At 52.6% G+C, this 16,977-nt stretch overlaps 1 protein-coding gene across 2 annotated transcripts in view; it reads right to left on the bottom strand.

Annotated features, from left to right (window-relative positions):
* Positions 1 to 16,977, bottom strand: part of LOC144125568 (elongation factor-like GTPase 1) — a 128,915-nt gene that overhangs the window by 58,522 nt on the left and 53,416 nt on the right. The gene's annotated exons all lie outside the window — the stretch shown is intronic.

Below are 16,977 nucleotides of genomic sequence, written 5' to 3'. Positions count from 1 at the left end.
AGAGGCCGCAGCGGCGGCGACTACTTCCTAATGACACAGCGTGACAGGCGCCGCCGCCGTTGGAGCCCTGGCGCCCCGAGAGAGAGCGGTCGCTCCAGGGGTGGCTCCGGCTAGGCTCCTCGGCCGGGGAGGTGCGCGTTATTTCAGTTTCAAGGTCACAACCCAACCTCCCCGCATATGTTCGGGGGAAGGACGGCCGCCAGAAGGGAGTGGTGGCGGTGCACAACGGGCGCCTTCTCCGAAAGACGCCAACCTGTGCGTCCGTCTGCCGGGGAGGCCTCTCGCTCGTGCGACCGTCTCCTCTCCTCCATCCCGTCATTCTTTATTCGCTCCTTTTTTTTTACGACGGTCCTGCTGCGTACACCGAGCGCGCGCACACACCCTTCTCTCTCGCCCTCCTCCGCGATGGCTCGTCTTTCCCGAGACTTCGCGCGAGGTGGCTCGCCTCCCCTCCGGCGGTGGAACGGAGAGCACCACGGCGCCCACCGGACTGGACGCCGCCGCTGCCGCCTCGGCGAAACTCGACGGCGGTTTCGCCTTCACTGCACGCCGCGTTCGTTCTCCACCGGCACGCGTCGCGACACGAGTGTGCTCGCTTGCACACTCACACAGCCACTCCGCGAACTTTTGACATCCCCCCCTTGTTTATTCGAAAGTAATCAGCAAGTATAATAAGCTTCTGGAATCGCGGGAAAGACATTTAAAGGCTCGCTGGTACAACCGCGCATGCATAAAATGAAAACAGGCATGTTTACCACGACCGGTTTTCTTCCTTTCTTTCTAGTGGAAGGCTGCCAAGTCGGTTCCTTCCTATTGCCGACGGAAGTGGAAGCCGCGTTTGCGACAGCGTTTCGGGGGAGCTGCATGGGCCAACGATTTAAAACGTCCCGACAGACGTAGTTCAAAACGGGGCCATACAACACCATCCGCAGCACCTTGCACGAAAGCGAATCGGTCCAAGTGGAACTCTTGCTCTCTGAGAGAGACGGCGTCGAATAAACAACCATAGTCGGATACACAGCTTAAGTATGGAGTCAAGCTCCGCCCACATTGAGGATCGCCACACAAAACTACGCCGCGAGAAATAGTCCATTGTTAAAGCTTGCCTTGTTACCTAAAGAATAAGCTAACCGAAATTATAAGCTCGAAAATTTTGATGCTCCGGTGTAACCAAACAGTAAAAAGCTTATTTTGTTCACTGTAGCGCCAAGGACACTGAACCAATGTTACCAACTGCTGTTTTTTTTAAGTTTTATCCTACTATACCGCACTTCAAGGAGACTAGAGCTCACCCACTCTGTCACACTAGCAATGGGAGCAGAAGCAATTACGTACAAAAGCTTTCTGCAGACTGGGTATTTCAATTTGTTTTATATACACAATATGCAAGAAAACAATAAATCTATGTTCCGTTTCATAACAGTCGAAGCGAGAACGGAGGAGACGACGACACTAAATATGCGGAAGATATTCTCCGTCAAGTGAGAGCAGGAATCGCGGGGCACATTTGGCTCTTTTCTGGAAACTATTCATTCGTAAACAAAAAAAAATGTAGAAGGACGGCTACAATCGCAAACAAGTAATTAGGCGCCGGCAACAGGAAGACGAGTACATCAATCACCCAGCCAATCCTATAGATGCAAATGCCCTAGGCCGAAGAACGAGCAGGATTCACTCCTTTCAGTGCACTGCCGGTCCATTGCGCGACTGCTCGTCCGCACAGGTGGGCGTTCACGCAGGTCGCACGGGACGGGGGCTTCCTTTCAGTGCTCCCGTTCCTGGCTGTGGAGTTCACAAAGTCAGCGGGAGTAACCAGTGAGAAGGTGCATTCGTGTTGCCGTCGCAAAGTGCTATACAGAAGCCACTGACCGAACTGTGCACCGTCAGATGGGGTGAATGGAGAAAGCAAAGCTGACTGCTGCCGCTCCTTCTTCGTCCCGCCAGCCGCCCCCTCGCGCAAGGAAAGCAACTACAGGGAAAACGCGGGAGAAAAGTTGGTCAAGAAAAAAAAATATGTGACGTCCAGCCGTCAGCAGATGAAGCAAGAACGGGGAAGCGCCTAAAGAGAAACGGAACTAACGGGGACATTTGAATCCCTCAGTATCAAAGGACGGTAGGTACCTTCAACTTGCTGCTTAAGAAAGCTTTGGCGGCGACACTGACGTTGTAAGCTGTGGTTTCTTTCACCGTGACAGCGAAAACCATGTCAGATTCAGATCAATGTTCAGACTGGTTAGACATGACGCCGAAGCATAAAAAAAGGCATTTCATGCTTAACAAAAAGCAAACCTTTAGTGCCCGGAAGGACCAGGATAGCAATGCCAGTTGTTTACTGCAGATGAAGCTTCTCCGCAGAAGAGCCGCTCTGCATCGAGCATATTTGGAAAGGGGAGGACCAAAACAGCAGTTCCTCTTGTTTGCTGCCGTTGAACCTTCTCGGCAGTAACCAGATTTGGTAGGGGAGGGATCAAGACAGCAATTACGGATGTTTACTGCCGACGAAGCTTCTCCGCAGCAGAGCCGCTCTGCATAAACCAGATTTGGAAAGGACCAAAACAGCAATGCCGGTTGTTTGCTGCCGACGAAGCTTCTCTGCAGCAACAACATTTGGAAGGGGAAGGGCCAAAACAGGAATGCCGGTTGGTCCAATGTGCAGGGGGAATCCCCCAAAGTGGACCACATTTGTAACGAGGGAGTGATTACTCGTAAGCATCTACACATGCGCAGCCATACGGCTACAAAGGAAAGGAAAACTATACAGCTTTCTGCGAAACATTCCCCTGTAGCAGTATTATTGCGCATGGGTGGATGATAATGAGTAATCACTCCCTTTTTAGGAATGCCGGTTGTTTGGTCAAATGTTTAGGGAAATCCCCCAAGGTGTTTGCTTCCCAAAGAATCCGCAGAAGCTGCACAGGAGCTATCGTTACGTAAGATAGCAAAATAAAGATTGGCTCCGGTTCGAGATGGAACGCTGCGCACGGAGATGAGTTCGTAATGGATCGAAGACACGCCGACAGTAACGAAGATAAAAAAGACAGGACAACAGCGCCGAGATCACTACGTGAAATCAGAGAGACAGAAAAAGCCAGTGAATGCAGTGAAATCATATAACTTAAGATACTGAGCACACGCAGCACTCGGGGACAGATGCGATCGCGAGCCGTCAGCTCCCAGACCTGTGCGGTTGTTGCCTCTTATGAGCGCGTGAGAGCAGCTTGAGTAAGTCGCAACCCCGCGCTCGTAGCTTCAACCACAGTGCCACAAAAAGGTGCCCCCGAATTTTTAGTTTACCTTAATTTTCAATGGCTTCTGGTGCCATCAAAGCAGCCATGAAACTGGTGACGCGTTCGCGTCGCCTAGCAGGTGTGGGATGACTGTAGTTTAACTTAAAAAATAAGACTGGCGGCCGATTTTCATAGTCACACGAAATGAGAATCCGATGCACTAGCACTTCGGTTTGGACTGCGGTTCCATTGTTCGGATCCACTGTTCACGTTTGCATAGCGATAAAGGGCGAATGCCCATGTAATTGAAATTGGTCATTCTCAACTTTACATTCATAGATCCACGCCCCACACACGCACGCACGCGCATGCACGCACGCACGCACGCACGCCTTGCCGGTTGCCCACAGCCCGGTGAGCAGCCTGCCACAAACCAGGCTTCGGACGAACAGACAGAGAACCATGCAAAGGCTAAACGCGGGGGATGCCCCCTGTAAGTGCTGTCGCACAAAAACAATCGTTAGATAAAGCACACAAGGGCCGTAGTGGGAAACACCTTCATAACACAAGCAGACATTTTTTTTTTCTTTCTGCACAGCAGGATGCGCGAACCAGCCGCGCTTCGCTAGAGAACTCAAGGTCCGTCCCCTTTCTCAAGGCATCCCTTCCTTTACTCCGCCCGCCCTTCTCTGCATTCGCAGCTCTTCCGAGCCTTCGCTGCACCCTATACGTTCCGTCCATCCATTCACCCAGAGGGCAGCGTCGCACCAGAGTCTCCCCTAGCCGTTACTCTCGAGACGTCCATCCATCTAAACGTCGCGGAGATAACGGAGAAGCATTATGCGCGAGACACGCACGCACCCGGTCGGATACAAAACAATACCAAAGCAAAGCACACGAAGAAAGGCGAAAAGAAGGAAAGGTTGGGGGGGGGATACCGAGAGGAGCGACCGTGTGGAGAGAGAAAAAGAAGGAGGATGCATATATTACCCGCCGAGGACACCACCAGGGGCGCATCCTGGCGGCGGCAGTACATAAAACCCAATGCGGAAGGCGATAAATTTCGCCCGGATCCCGGCAGCGAGCAAACTGAGCCCAACGAGGCGTGACATTCGCAAAATGGAACGGAGGGTGCCTGGGGAGCGGCCTTCTCTCCTCCTCCTCCTCCTCCTTACCCCGCTTACATGTAAGCTACACTGCAGGCAATGGGAAGGGGAGAGGAGAAAGCCGTACCTCTCACCCCTCTTTTAACGTCGTGCGGGAAAGAAAACGCGGAGGTAAACATCAGCGCGAGGGCAACAATTGAAGGACGGGGGAGGGAGAGGCGACAGACGAGCAAGGATCCTCTTCTTCCCAGCAGCAGCAGCAGCAGGGCAAGCCAGCCACACGCACACACAGCTGGGTCGCATTCGCCGTCTGTCGTCGTAACCCTCTCTTCACTCGCACCGATTATTAATGAGCCTTTTTCCGGTCGCGCTCATTAGCCTAGAGCGGAGGACGAAGCGCCACTGTGCAGACATGGGTTCGGCAAGTTTTGCGACAGACGACAGGAAGAACGCCAGTTTAGCAAGAGCGTGAGAACGAGCATTACGAACCCCTCCCGGTGGGTGCTTGCCATTCAGCTGAGCGACCTGCATGAGGAATGGCAGCAGTGCCCACGCTACCGCGAGCAAAGTCGGTTGCTTGTTTTTGCAAACGAGAAGTCCACGACTCTCATTAAAGGGACACTGAGGACAAACTGAAGCTGGCCTGTGTAGATAGATTAAGGCATTCTAAAGAGAAAGATATTAATTTCCTTCAAAAACCCCGAGCTTTTATAGGCTGAAAAAAGACCGAAAAGGAAACACAGGTGTCGCCAGCCACCACCGGCCGATAGCGTAAATAAACTGCGCGCGTCGACACGATTTTTTTTTTTTTTTTGCGGGGATTGCAGAGGCACCGCCATTCAATTTCAAAGCGCGATCACGGTGCCGTTTTATGTGTAAGCTAAGTAGGCGCTACAAGTTGGAATGGAATGGAGGGAACATTTGAAATTCAATTTCCTCGGCAATAAATGCGCCTTTTGTTGCCGGGCAAATACCAGAATAACCAGAGAAAAGGCACAGGATCGAATTTCGCTAATAACAACAAAAATTGGGCCGAGCTCTCCTTAGTCCCCTTTAAAGGTAACCTGCAATGAAATTGTGCTTGCCGATACCGACTGCGTCCACACTGCCGCAGCGTGCATCAGCGCGCATGGGCAACGAACCCTGGGCGCATCATGGTACGGAACGGTGTGTGAATCGGGTGTGCGTCTCATGTCGCGCCGGATGCAGACTCATTTGTATTTTCGTCGCAACCGATGCAGCTCTGGCCAGCATCCTGGAGCACAACGTGATGTTGGCGATGACGCTGTGGCTAATCCCTTCGTAGCGGGGGGCGGCGCACTGCGCCCTGGACGTGGACAGCGAAACGGGACAGAACAAGTGGTAGAAAGCGACTTCAGTCGATCGCTTCGGAGGACGCTCTTCGTTACCGGTAGGACATCATGTATACTCACGAAACTTCCTCCTACCACTCCCCCTCACCCTAAGTTGGACACCTCCAGGCCCATCTTCGGCGAAAGATCCGGCTCAATACTTTCCTTAGCCCCTACCGTCTATTTCTCAATTGCCTCCCGCCCTAGCTGTCTCTGTCAGTGTACGGTGACCGCCGAGTCCTCTCACAAGACTTCATCTCCCACTTGGGCGGGCTGGCTCCGGTAGGACCGCCTGGACACGAACAGCTGGTCCCCGCGCGACACGCTATAAATATTCTGGGCGCCTAATTTGCTGCCAAGAATTAAGTCTGTTTTCTAGTTCTCTCTCTCTCTCTCTCGGTCGAGCGACTGCAGCGCCTCTTGGGCGCTGCTGCATACGTATACTTACAGCGACTCTCAACCGTAATCTCGTGCACCACCGCCGAGTAAAGACGTCGCACCGCCACGCGCCAAACGACGACGCAAAGACTGTCACCGGCCGCACGTGTACGCGAACGCTGAACTCTCTTGACGCTGCTATCGAGCGAGAAAGCCGCAACGTTCTGACCCCGGCAGTCGATGAGGCGAGCTGAGTCCCGCGCAGCGGCTCAATCTTTCCGCATCATTCATTCCTCGCCGGCGGGGAACCGGAGAGCTTCGCGCTTTCCTCCCTAGCTGACATCGCGGTTGGCGTAGTCGAAACACAAGCGGCTCCGCAGAGCCGCGTTTCACCCAAGAAACACCTGCCCCTCCCATCAGTATAAGCTCGTGCCTTGCGTAACTGGCACGCCTCGCTGCAAGGCACGTCGCACAATCACGATCCCCAAGACAGACCACCGCTGCGTTCGTGCCGCAATTCACAGATCGACGGGCGAGTATGCGACATTTCTAAGGTCGCGGAACCAAGCGGAGCGAACGGCAATCGCGCGATGCGTACAAAGACAGAAGCATAAATGCAGCGAGAACAGCAACGACAAGAAAAAAAAAGAAAGAAGCCAATGTCATTTCAACCATCGCACCCCAGCCCTACGGCACGTTCGCACGCACGTATACACACAGCTCGCTGCCAAGAGGATAGACGGCGGGGCCAATCAGAGCCGCGCGCGCGAAGGACAAAAAGAGGGGGAGGAGGAATACGCAACTGATCGATGGCGACGGCAATCGCCGCAACGGCCACGCCGCGGCGGCAGCGTATGAATGAGCCAGAGATCGGCCGCGCCGATTGCGAGATTACGCGGGAGCGAGCGTGTGTGTGCGCGTATTATAATACTCCGCGCGCCTGCGGCGGCGGCGAACGCGGAAAGTCGGGACTCCGAAGGCGCCAGCATTATTAACGCTCCTTTAAATACTACGACACGACTACTACGCCGGAGTTTTTTTTTTTTTTACCTCGGCGGGACACCAGCCAACCGCCAAGGCGACGCCATTCACCGGCGCCTCCAGGGGCCAGGTGCGGTGGGCGAACAGATAGAGAGGCTTGTAACAAGGGGAGAGGGGGGTGCTACGCGTACGAATAAATGGAGCTGCTTCGAATCGGCAGAGACGAAATGACTATCGCATAACCCTCGAGCACTGCCGGCGTAAATGGCATCGCGCCACGGTTGCTGCTTCCTTCTGCCTGGGTCCAAACAGAGTGCCCTGTGCGCACTGCTACAGCATAGTATAGGCGTGAGCCACAAACGCCCTTGAAACGAGGAATGGAAAGCAAGCAAGCTGCACTGCTACTTATACGTAAAAGGCATCAGCCAACGCCGTAACTATCTGACGCCGGTTCGAATGGCTCGCGCGGAAGGGCGACCGCTCCAGTCGAAGCTGAGACACGAAGCCTGCGGAGCTCCAGAAGAAAAAAATGCCGTTGTAGGAGGCCATGAGACCGGAAAAAGTATAAGGGTATTACACGCATGCGAGGCTACTGAGAGACTCCAGGTCCCAGTGGCTGCAACAGGCACGAATTCTGCCCACGATCTTTCGCCCATTGCTCTTCAACGCATACATATATTCATGTAATAAAAATGACGTCTAGATTAACCCGAGCATGAATGAAGCTTAAATAAAGTAGCAGTTGGCGCGCATGAAAAGCCAGGAAGCATGGTAAAAAAAAAAAGAAATTCTAAAGACTACTACGATTCTCCCTAATGCGAAATTTGAGCGCAGCTTTTTCAGTGTTTCCGGCTCAGTAGGCTCATTGTTTTGCTCTGCTGGGTCGTCGGCACGTTTGACGACGTCATTACTTCGACAGTAGTAGTAGTTGACGAAGACGACGATGCGAAATCCGCGGCACGCGAGATTGTGCATATTAGCTGGATAGCAGTACTATAGTTAAGAAGAAGACCATGCATGCACAATGCTCAGCGCGAGAGTGTGTTGCAGTTTAACACGAGGCGCGATTAGCTGCGGCGATAGCCTAGTGCTCTCGTGCGGTGGCCAGTCGCGGCAATGTTTATTTTTATTTATTTATGGTTTGGATCGGTTACATCGACGACGCGGCTCAACCCACGAACGGGCTCAAGTATGGATCTTGCGGTGAAACCTTCTAATCTGCACCGCTTCTGCTTCTTGGTCGCAAATAGCTAGTGCCAAAAATTCTCGAGCGTTGAACAACTCCCAGTAGGGAACACGGTCCCCCTACGCTGCTTCTATGTTGACAGACACTGCTAACTGTTGCCAGTGCATCCGCCACACGCGCTGTACGTTGTTGCTGTTGGCCTCTATTGCAATGGCACACACCCACGGTGGAGGATTGGCCACGGTATGCTGAAAACTCGAACAGGAGATAAACGCTTACTTAGTTTAGTTAGGTAGACATCAGTTAACGCGAGCAAACCCTGTTGCGACTTTTACTCCTAATTATACCAGTGGATCTTCGTTTTCCTTTACTCCTGCTTCATTTTCTATCTTTACATTAACTTCTACAAACAAATATCAGGACGTTTTCAAGGAGAGAAAAAGATCTGAGGTGCAACTTGACTGCTACAAATAAAACCTAAAACAAATTTTTCTATATCTTCACACCGCGCGACACCCTATAGCCACCTGGTCATGAGCTCATATGAGGACACGTAAAGAATTAAGGGCTAAGTTTATTATGTATTGACAGGGCAAAAATATTTGCTCCTGGAAATGAACTCCGCTGTTCAAAGGCATGTAGGAAGCTACCAAAAAGTGGCTGCGATACCAAGTATCCCTGTCTAAAGATACGTCCGACGGGCCCAGTTCATTCTCATTAAAGATACGGCGGACGTCCCTGTAGGTCCATGGCTAAAATCGCGTCCAACGCATGAGCGCCATTATGCAGTGCGCCAGTGCTGCTTGTTACGCGATCTTCTCTGCGAAGAGTTTGCATTGCAAGTACGCGCACGCCACGCCCGCTATTTTCGAGAAGCTGCAAACAGAAGTTCGCCCATTCTTGTATCTCCGGCTGTCGCTCAGTCTACACGACGACGACAATATTTAGCTCGTCCGCTCGACGCGACTGAAACTATCTGACATGCGCGAAGGGTCCGCGATCATAAATGCATGAGATTGCGTTTAGGCGTAATGAAGCGCTCCCAGAAGTCGCACAGACAGCCGTCTTCAGTCCCGGCTGTGTGCGCCGAGCACCACCGTAACCCAGGCCGCAAGCGGCTAGCGACGCGACGTAGGCCAGCAGATGTGTGTTCGCTCGGTCCCTTATTCGTCCGGCTCAGTCAACAGTGTCGTAGACTGTCGCCTCGTTCTGCTCGTAATTTAAGCAAGTTATGCCGGCGGCAATTGTGCACCGACCTGTGAAGCGCAGCGGTGTGCTTGCTAGGGAACCAGCGACCGTACTCGACACAACGCATATGTCTCCTCACCCAGCAGAGCACTCGCCCGCAATACGCGATAAATATCATTCGAGCTCTTTTCCCGGAAAAATATCTAAAATTTTTAGATTCCACCTTACAGCCATTACAAAAGAAATACTATGTCGAATTTATTTGAGGGCTACGGTTACTAACGGCGATGACCAAGGCCAACGCACCTGCATAGTTGAGGACGTACTCCACCACAATGCACGGGGACACTGGGGAGGAGCAACAACAAAGACAGAATCGAGTACGAGTCACTTCCGGGAAAACATCGACATTTTTTAGGGGAAAACGAGGAATGTGCTCTAAGTTCGGCCTTTTGCACGGAAGGTTTAACGAGCCAAGCACCCCCCCCCCCCCCCCCTCCTTAGCCATCGCCACACGACTTGGAGCACTCAACTTCGACTGGCTCGCCGCAACGAAACATGCCTCAAATTCACGAAGCACACTTCGGCACCCGGCAGCAGAAAAGCACGTGAGCCCCATATAATGTTGGCCTGCAAATATCCAGGAGTGTAATTTTCCAGTTCACACTGTGCAACCGGGGGATCCGTCAAGGCGATTGTAATGCGCGTAGTTCATTGCATGGTGCCCTCGAAGTATGCGCCAGCACCGAACGCCAATCGGCCTGTTCCGGGCAATGAATAAATATCCTTGAATCAAAGGTATGCCTACCCTCGTAGGTGGTAACCCAGGTGAGCGCAACGAGAACAAACCGAGAAGGCCGCCGAGCGAGAACCAAATAGTCGGAATTTGAAAAAAAAAATAAATAAAAATACTACCAGTCAGACCCGTCCGACGTACTTCTAGCCACAAATGAAAAATACTGGTCGGACCCGTCCAGCGTATTCGGGGAAGAAATGCTTCGGGTCCGTGCCTTCAGCCACGTCGTAATAAAGCAGCCAAGCGGACGCGTACGTACGGTGCACAAGGCATGATCGAGTGGACAGGGTTTCTAGCATTTTTTCCTATTAAAATGGCGGAAGCATGCCTCTGCGTCAGTGGCGCGCTGAGACGAAGGAGGCATGCTCTGCTAACTCTGCCAGCGATACACGTCTCCTTGGTAGAAGTCGTCGACTGGAAAGGAGTCTGCAAGCGCTTAGGGATCGATACTTCCTATCCGCCGCGGTGACCGCGTTTCGACGGAGGCGAAACGCAAACGGCACCCGAGTGCTGTCGACAAATAAATAGTCTAGGTACCCCAACGCAGCCCCGATGCCGTCGAAGCGCTTTGCAGTGAAGCGAGGATGTTTCTCGTAAGCAGCCAAAACGGCAGACTTTTCTAAACGCAGTGCTCGGTCCATAGGCAGAGCTGGAAAGTTCATGCTACCTGTAGAATGTCTCCATGGATGATGCCCATTTTCTGCCGGCTTTAGGGTATCACCGGTGCTTTAAATGACATGTTGCGGCAATCGTAGATTTGAAGGCGTTTGAACGGCATCAACGCGACGCGCCACCGCTCCGCGGCGCCCGGACGACTAGGGCCACCTGTTGTCGCTTGATGAAAAGTGCCTGGCGCGCGGCAACTTTTTTTTTTCTCAACACGGCGCTTTCAGGGCAACAAACTCAAGTTAAAGGAATTCTCGTCTACAAATGAGCGGGCTTCCCAACAAAAACTGAGAAATTAAATAGTCCCTGATAAACACCCCCGTATATTTCCCTCGCCCTCCGTCCCGGCCAGACGGCGAACACTTGACTTCACGCAGACGACATATTACGAGCCGCTGACGTCGTTTGCGCAGGAAAAACTCATGAGTCATTATACTGTCACGAATCTTCTTCATGAGCCGCGAGAAGCATTATCCTATCCCTCTCCTATTCCGCCGTGCTTACGAAGAATGATGCTGGGCCACGGGCTGAACGTCAGCATTCAGCTGGTGCTATTCGCAGACAAACAAACTGCCAAACTTTAGGGCTGCCGTTTTCTTCATCGTTTCAAAAAAAAAAAAAAAAAAACTTCAGCAGACATGGCAGCCGTGCTTCCGCCGAGCGATCACACCGAAAATTCTGTTCGAATGTTTCAGGTGAACCGTCTAGTGGAGCCTTGGTGACACCAGCGAAAAAATAATAATAACGAAGGACGGAAGAGCAGTGGCGGATTTTGGCAAAGAGTTGTGAGACCCCCTTTAGCTAGGAGAAAACCATGAAAGACCCCCCCCCCCCCCCCCACCCTTTATTTTTCAACGAAGAAATCCCTAAAACCGCATTGCACAGATAAGACCGCCTCAACGAGCCGCTCACTCCAAGTCACCCGTAAAGTCCGCCACAACGGAAGAGTAGAAAGCACGAGCGCAGAATGCAGTTCCCGGTTGGGTGTAATTTTTTCCTCTTAAAACACAGCCTAATGGTAATACTCACGTTATTCTAGCACACATTTCAAAGAGAGAGTCACGGCGAAAACAGTTTTTCGATTACAACGCATTGTTAGACAAATCCGGTTCCAAAAAGCTTCCACAGATGGCGCCAGCTACACCCACGACAGAACGAAGCAAAGGCGCAGCGACCGTCGTGCCGGGCGGTCCAGCGGCTGAACTCCTGGCGTAGTGACGCAGTTACAGACGGCGCGCCGCTACAGATCTCTCTTCATTGTCAAAAAAAAAAAGCTCGCCGCGTATATATGCAAAGCAACTAATTATCCCTCTTAGTCTGTTAGCAGAACGCGTAGCTAATGGTTACGAAGAGGAGATGCCACACGATTGGCGGGCAAGGCGAAGCAGCACGCAGGTGTTCTATCGCATTAGGACGTCGGCACCTCTTCGAGAGACAGCGCTGAGGCGTGCCCCCCCCCCCCCCCCCCCCCCCCCCCATTATACATGCCGAACTAAAGGAGGCAGCTCTGGGCCCCGATTTCTTGGGTGAAACAGCAAATTTCGGATCGAATTTTTGCGCTGGAGTCACCAAGACATATGTCGTACCATACCAACACGCCAAAATTCACCACCTTAGTCCAGTGAATTATTCACAGTAGTGCGGACACACGCAAATCAAAACGACAGAAGAGGATAGAAAAAACGAAAAAGAAAAAAAGTGGTCACTCCTGGCAGCAAATGAAGCGGAATTGCTGCTGTTGGAGAGGTAGGAAAATACAGAAAGTGTCACCGAGATGTACTTTTCTATGCGGGGGAGTCCATCTTGAAGGGCCGCTCCCCTCAAACACGGCTGCATGATGAAGAACCAGATAGCGCTGCTTCTGCCAGCAGCCTTCAGCCACCGATGATCAACACCGCGGTCAACACTGCACAGATCTATAGTGCTCGTCGCTGGCGAAAGGTGCAAGGCCACGGAGCGCATTGACATCAGGCGAACCAATCAACTACCTTTACCTAACGCATCAAAATTGTTCGGCACATACTTTTCTATTAAAAGCTACGAAAGATACGCCGGTTCACTGTGTGCGTCTGGATTGTACAGCAAGGCGGATATTAATGTGCGAGCATTACGTGGCTCATGCGTGGCGTTCACGGAAAGTGTGTACGGAAAGTGTTAACAGAAAGTGTAGACACTTACCTGAGTACCCAAGTTACTCGGTAGTAACTCGGGTAAGTTCGGAGGAGCGTCGCGCAATCTGCAGCCAATAGGAGGAAGCTCGGGTAAGTTCGGAGGAGTGTCGCGCAATCTGCAGCCAATAGGAGGAAGCACGGGTAAGTTCGGAGGAGCGCCGCGCAATCTGCAGCCAATAGGAGGAAGCTCGTGTAAGTTCGGAGGAGAGTCGCGCAATCTGCAGCCAATAGGAGGAAGCTCGGGTAAGTTCGGAGGAGCGTCGCGCAATCTGCAGCCAATAGGAGGAAGCTCGGGTAAGTTCGGAGGAGTCGGAGGAGCGTCGCGCAATCGGCAGCCAATAGGAGGATGCTCGGGTAAGTTCGGAGGAGCGTCGCGCAATCTGCAGCCAATAGGAGGAAGCTCGGGTAAGTTCGGAGGAGCGTCGCGCAATCTGCAGCCAATAGGAGGAAGCTCGGGTAAGTTCGGAGGAGCGTCGCGCAATCTGCAGCCAATAGGAGGAAGCTCGGGTAAGTTCGGAGGAGTCGGAGGAGCGTCGCGCAATCGGCAGCCAATAGGAGGATGCTCGGGTAAGTTCGGAGGAGCGTCGCGCAATCTGCAGCCAATAGGAGGAAGCTCGGGTAAGTTCGGAGGAGCGTCGCGCAATCTGCAGCCAATAGGAGGAAGCTCGGGTAAGTTCGGAGGAGCGTCGCGCAATCTGCAGCCAATAGGAGGATGCTCGGGTAAGTTCGGAGGAGCGTCGCGCAATCTGCAGCCAATAGGAGGAAGCTCGGGTAAGTTCGGAGGAGCGTCGCGCAATCTGCAGCCAATAGGAGGAAGCTCGGGTAAGTTCGGAGGAGTCGGAGGAGCGTCGCGCAATCGGCAGCCAATAGGAGGATGCTCGGGTAAGTTCGGAGGAGCGTCGCGCAATCGGCAGCCAATAGGAGGATGCTCGGGTAAGTTCGGAGGAGCGTCGCGCAATCTGCAGCCAATAGGAGGATGCTCGGGTAAGTTCGGAGGAGCGTCGCGCAATCTGCAGCCAATAGGAGGAAGCTCGGGTAAGTTCGGAGGAGCGTCGCGCAATCGGCAGCCAATAGGAGGATGCTCGGGTAAGTTCGGAGGAGCGTCGCGCAATCTGCAGCCAATAGGAGGAAGCTCGGGTAAGTTCGGAGGAGCGTCGCGCAATCTGCAGCCAATAGGAGGAAGCTCGGGTAAGTTCGGAGGAGCGTCGCGCAATCTGCAGCCAATAGGAGGAAGCTCGGGTAAGTTCGGAGGAGCGTCGCGCAATCTGCAGCCAATAGGAGGAAGCTCGGGTAAGTTCGGAGGAGTCGGAGGAGCGTCGCGCAATCGGCAGCCAATAGGAGGATGCTCGGGTAAGTTCGGAGGAGCGTCGCGCAATCTGCAGCCAATAGGAGGAAGCTCGGGTAAGTTCGGAGGAGCGTCGCGCAATCTGCAGCCAATAGGAGGAAGCTCGGGTAAGTTCGGAGGAGCGTCGCGCAATCTGCAGCCAACAGGACGAAGCACGGGTAAGTTCGGAGGAGCGTCGCGCAATCTGCAGCCAATAGGAGGAACAGGAAGAAACCTAGCTGCCAGTGCAGCGGTGCATCGCTGAACCGCTGCGCCACTGAGCTGGTAGTGGTATGAGGAGTCGCCGCCGTCTACGAATGTTAAGATTGAAAATGACCAATTCTGCATATATGTGCATTAATCCACGGAGCTCCGAATGGTGTGCGGTTTGGTGACCAACGCGAACTAAGTTACATAAACGCACAGACCCCAAACACACCAACGGAAACAGCAGTAGTGCACAATGCGTTCGCATTCATAGCATGTTAACAGACACGTTCCCCCGGTTGTTTTTATTTACGTGAAGGTACAATTAAAAGGCGACTGGTTACCTGAAATCACCTAATTAACATTTAACTTTTTGTTTCAGGGCAAATGACTACATTTCGAAATTGAAAGCCGTCACTATCGAAAGTAAGCCCGCTTTTTTTAAATTCCCGAATCGGCAACGCTGCCCGAGGTATAGAACGTGGAAAAGACGTCTTCGAACACTCTTTTAAGTCGGCTTCCCCACACTTTATATTCATCAAAATGGCGTCGCACGTGGTATCGTCACGGAAACAATGTCAACGTCTTCTTACGCGATAAAACATATGAACTGCAAAACTACTTCCTGCATTAAATATCCTAATGATGCCATTTGATCAATGGGCAACGTGGAATAGCCAACCCAAGGAGATTTCAAAAGCGCGTTTTCCTGGTTCGATATATCGAATCACAATGCAATTCAGGCATTTTAAAAACTGAGTTCATTATGGGCGTTGACGACCATCAATTTCGCATCATAACGCAGCGCCATAAAAACAAATATTAAAGAGTTGATCAGTTAATTTTATATAATTACTCGTCTTTTTTCGCATTTTTTCACGTAAGTAATGTCCGCATTTCCACCTGCGCAGACAGCTGCGAAATATATTTCACTAATTTTAAAAGAAAAACCAGTATCGGATAATTTGGAACACTTAGTGCTATATCCACTTCGGTTTCAGAGATACCTCTCCTTTCTCCACTGAGACAAATTTCATTACTGTGACGCCCTCTTCTGAGTCCCTGATCGCTTTTCTCGTACGCAAAAAGGTATACAACCGGTCAAAGGCACAACGTGGTCATTTGCAAGATCCAAGCGAAATCCTGCCTTTTTGCCACTAGCGGGACTGGTGCCAGTCCAGCCCTGTCCCGTTCAAACCTAGGCTTCCGACACAAAAACAAAAATATGCCCATTGTCAATGCCTTGGGTGCTCAGCCCAGCTTTCTTCCAGCTAGCATGTCGTAAGGCGATTAAGATCTCAAAAACTACCCAGGAACGCGAGCCTCAGGATAACGACATTGTATTCCTCTCGCGTTTGGGCTTGCTTTCCCAGCCCTAAACCTCAGTGCGTCAGCCGTGCATTGACCCTGCTTGAGAGGAGCGGCTACTCAACTCCAGCTACAGCTTGTCGAGCGCCTCGAGACGGCTCTCCGCCTTATGCCGGGTCCCCTAACTAAGGCAATGAGTTAAGGTAAGCCAGCAGCGAGCCAACGAGGCAGGTCGGACCTCCTGGACGCAACGGGTGCCAACAAAGACAATCGTTCCCTCCGGGCGGTCCACATCGTCAGTGTGTTCCCTTACAAACGGCGCAAGTCACAGGCAGTCCCCGACAAGCGTATAATTATCCTTGGCTCGAGCGCCTGACACGTGGAGACCGCCCAGCCTACCGCTAGAAGCTTTTGTAGCTATATACATTAAGGTAGCATTTCGAGCCTTCAGCGTGGCGGCGCCGCCACGCCGTCACGTGGTGCAAAGCAGCTGCCGGCGGCGCGGCTGGTCACGTGGTTCGTCACGTGACCAAGTTCCACTCGGCCAGCTGTAGCTATCGCGTCACTCCAGGTTTCACCAGAGCTAAACCACCGCGTTTTTTTTTTCTTGAAGCTACTCTGACTGCTGCGGGGCCGGACTATTGATATCTCGAGTTGCCCTCGCGCGATTCACTCCGGTTGCGTTAAATTTGCTTCTCGAAGCCTGCAGAACGTCCTCTTTAAATCTTCCACGCCGTATAACAAACACAAATAGAGAGGAGATAAGGGGAGAACGAATGGCCGTGAAAAAGGCCTCTAATTTGCCCAAATAATGCCGCAGCAGTGCAACCGCAGACCGGCGCCAAGTGACCCCACAGCGGTTTACGTCCGCAACGTCCCATTGCGCGCGGAATGCGCGACCGAGACCGCGCGCGCGCGCGACGCAAGGACGCGCCACATTCCGCGCCGCTCTCCCCAGAGGTCGACGGCGGGAAGCTGCTGCCGCTACTCGTGCCGCCGCGTATTTGCATGCGCCACCCAACGTGGGGGGGGGGGTGCATACTCACTGAAACCCCGCGAAACGCTGGGGGCCCACCGCGCCGTCACG

The sequence above is a fragment of the Amblyomma americanum genome, chromosome 3 (assembly GCF_052857255.1).
Source record: "Amblyomma americanum isolate KBUSLIRL-KWMA chromosome 3, ASM5285725v1, whole genome shotgun sequence".
In the NCBI taxonomy this organism is placed as follows: Eukaryota; Metazoa; Arthropoda; class Arachnida; order Ixodida; family Ixodidae; genus Amblyomma; species Amblyomma americanum.
Note: the sequence above shows the minus strand (reverse complement) of the source record. Positions and strands in the feature narration are given on the sequence as shown.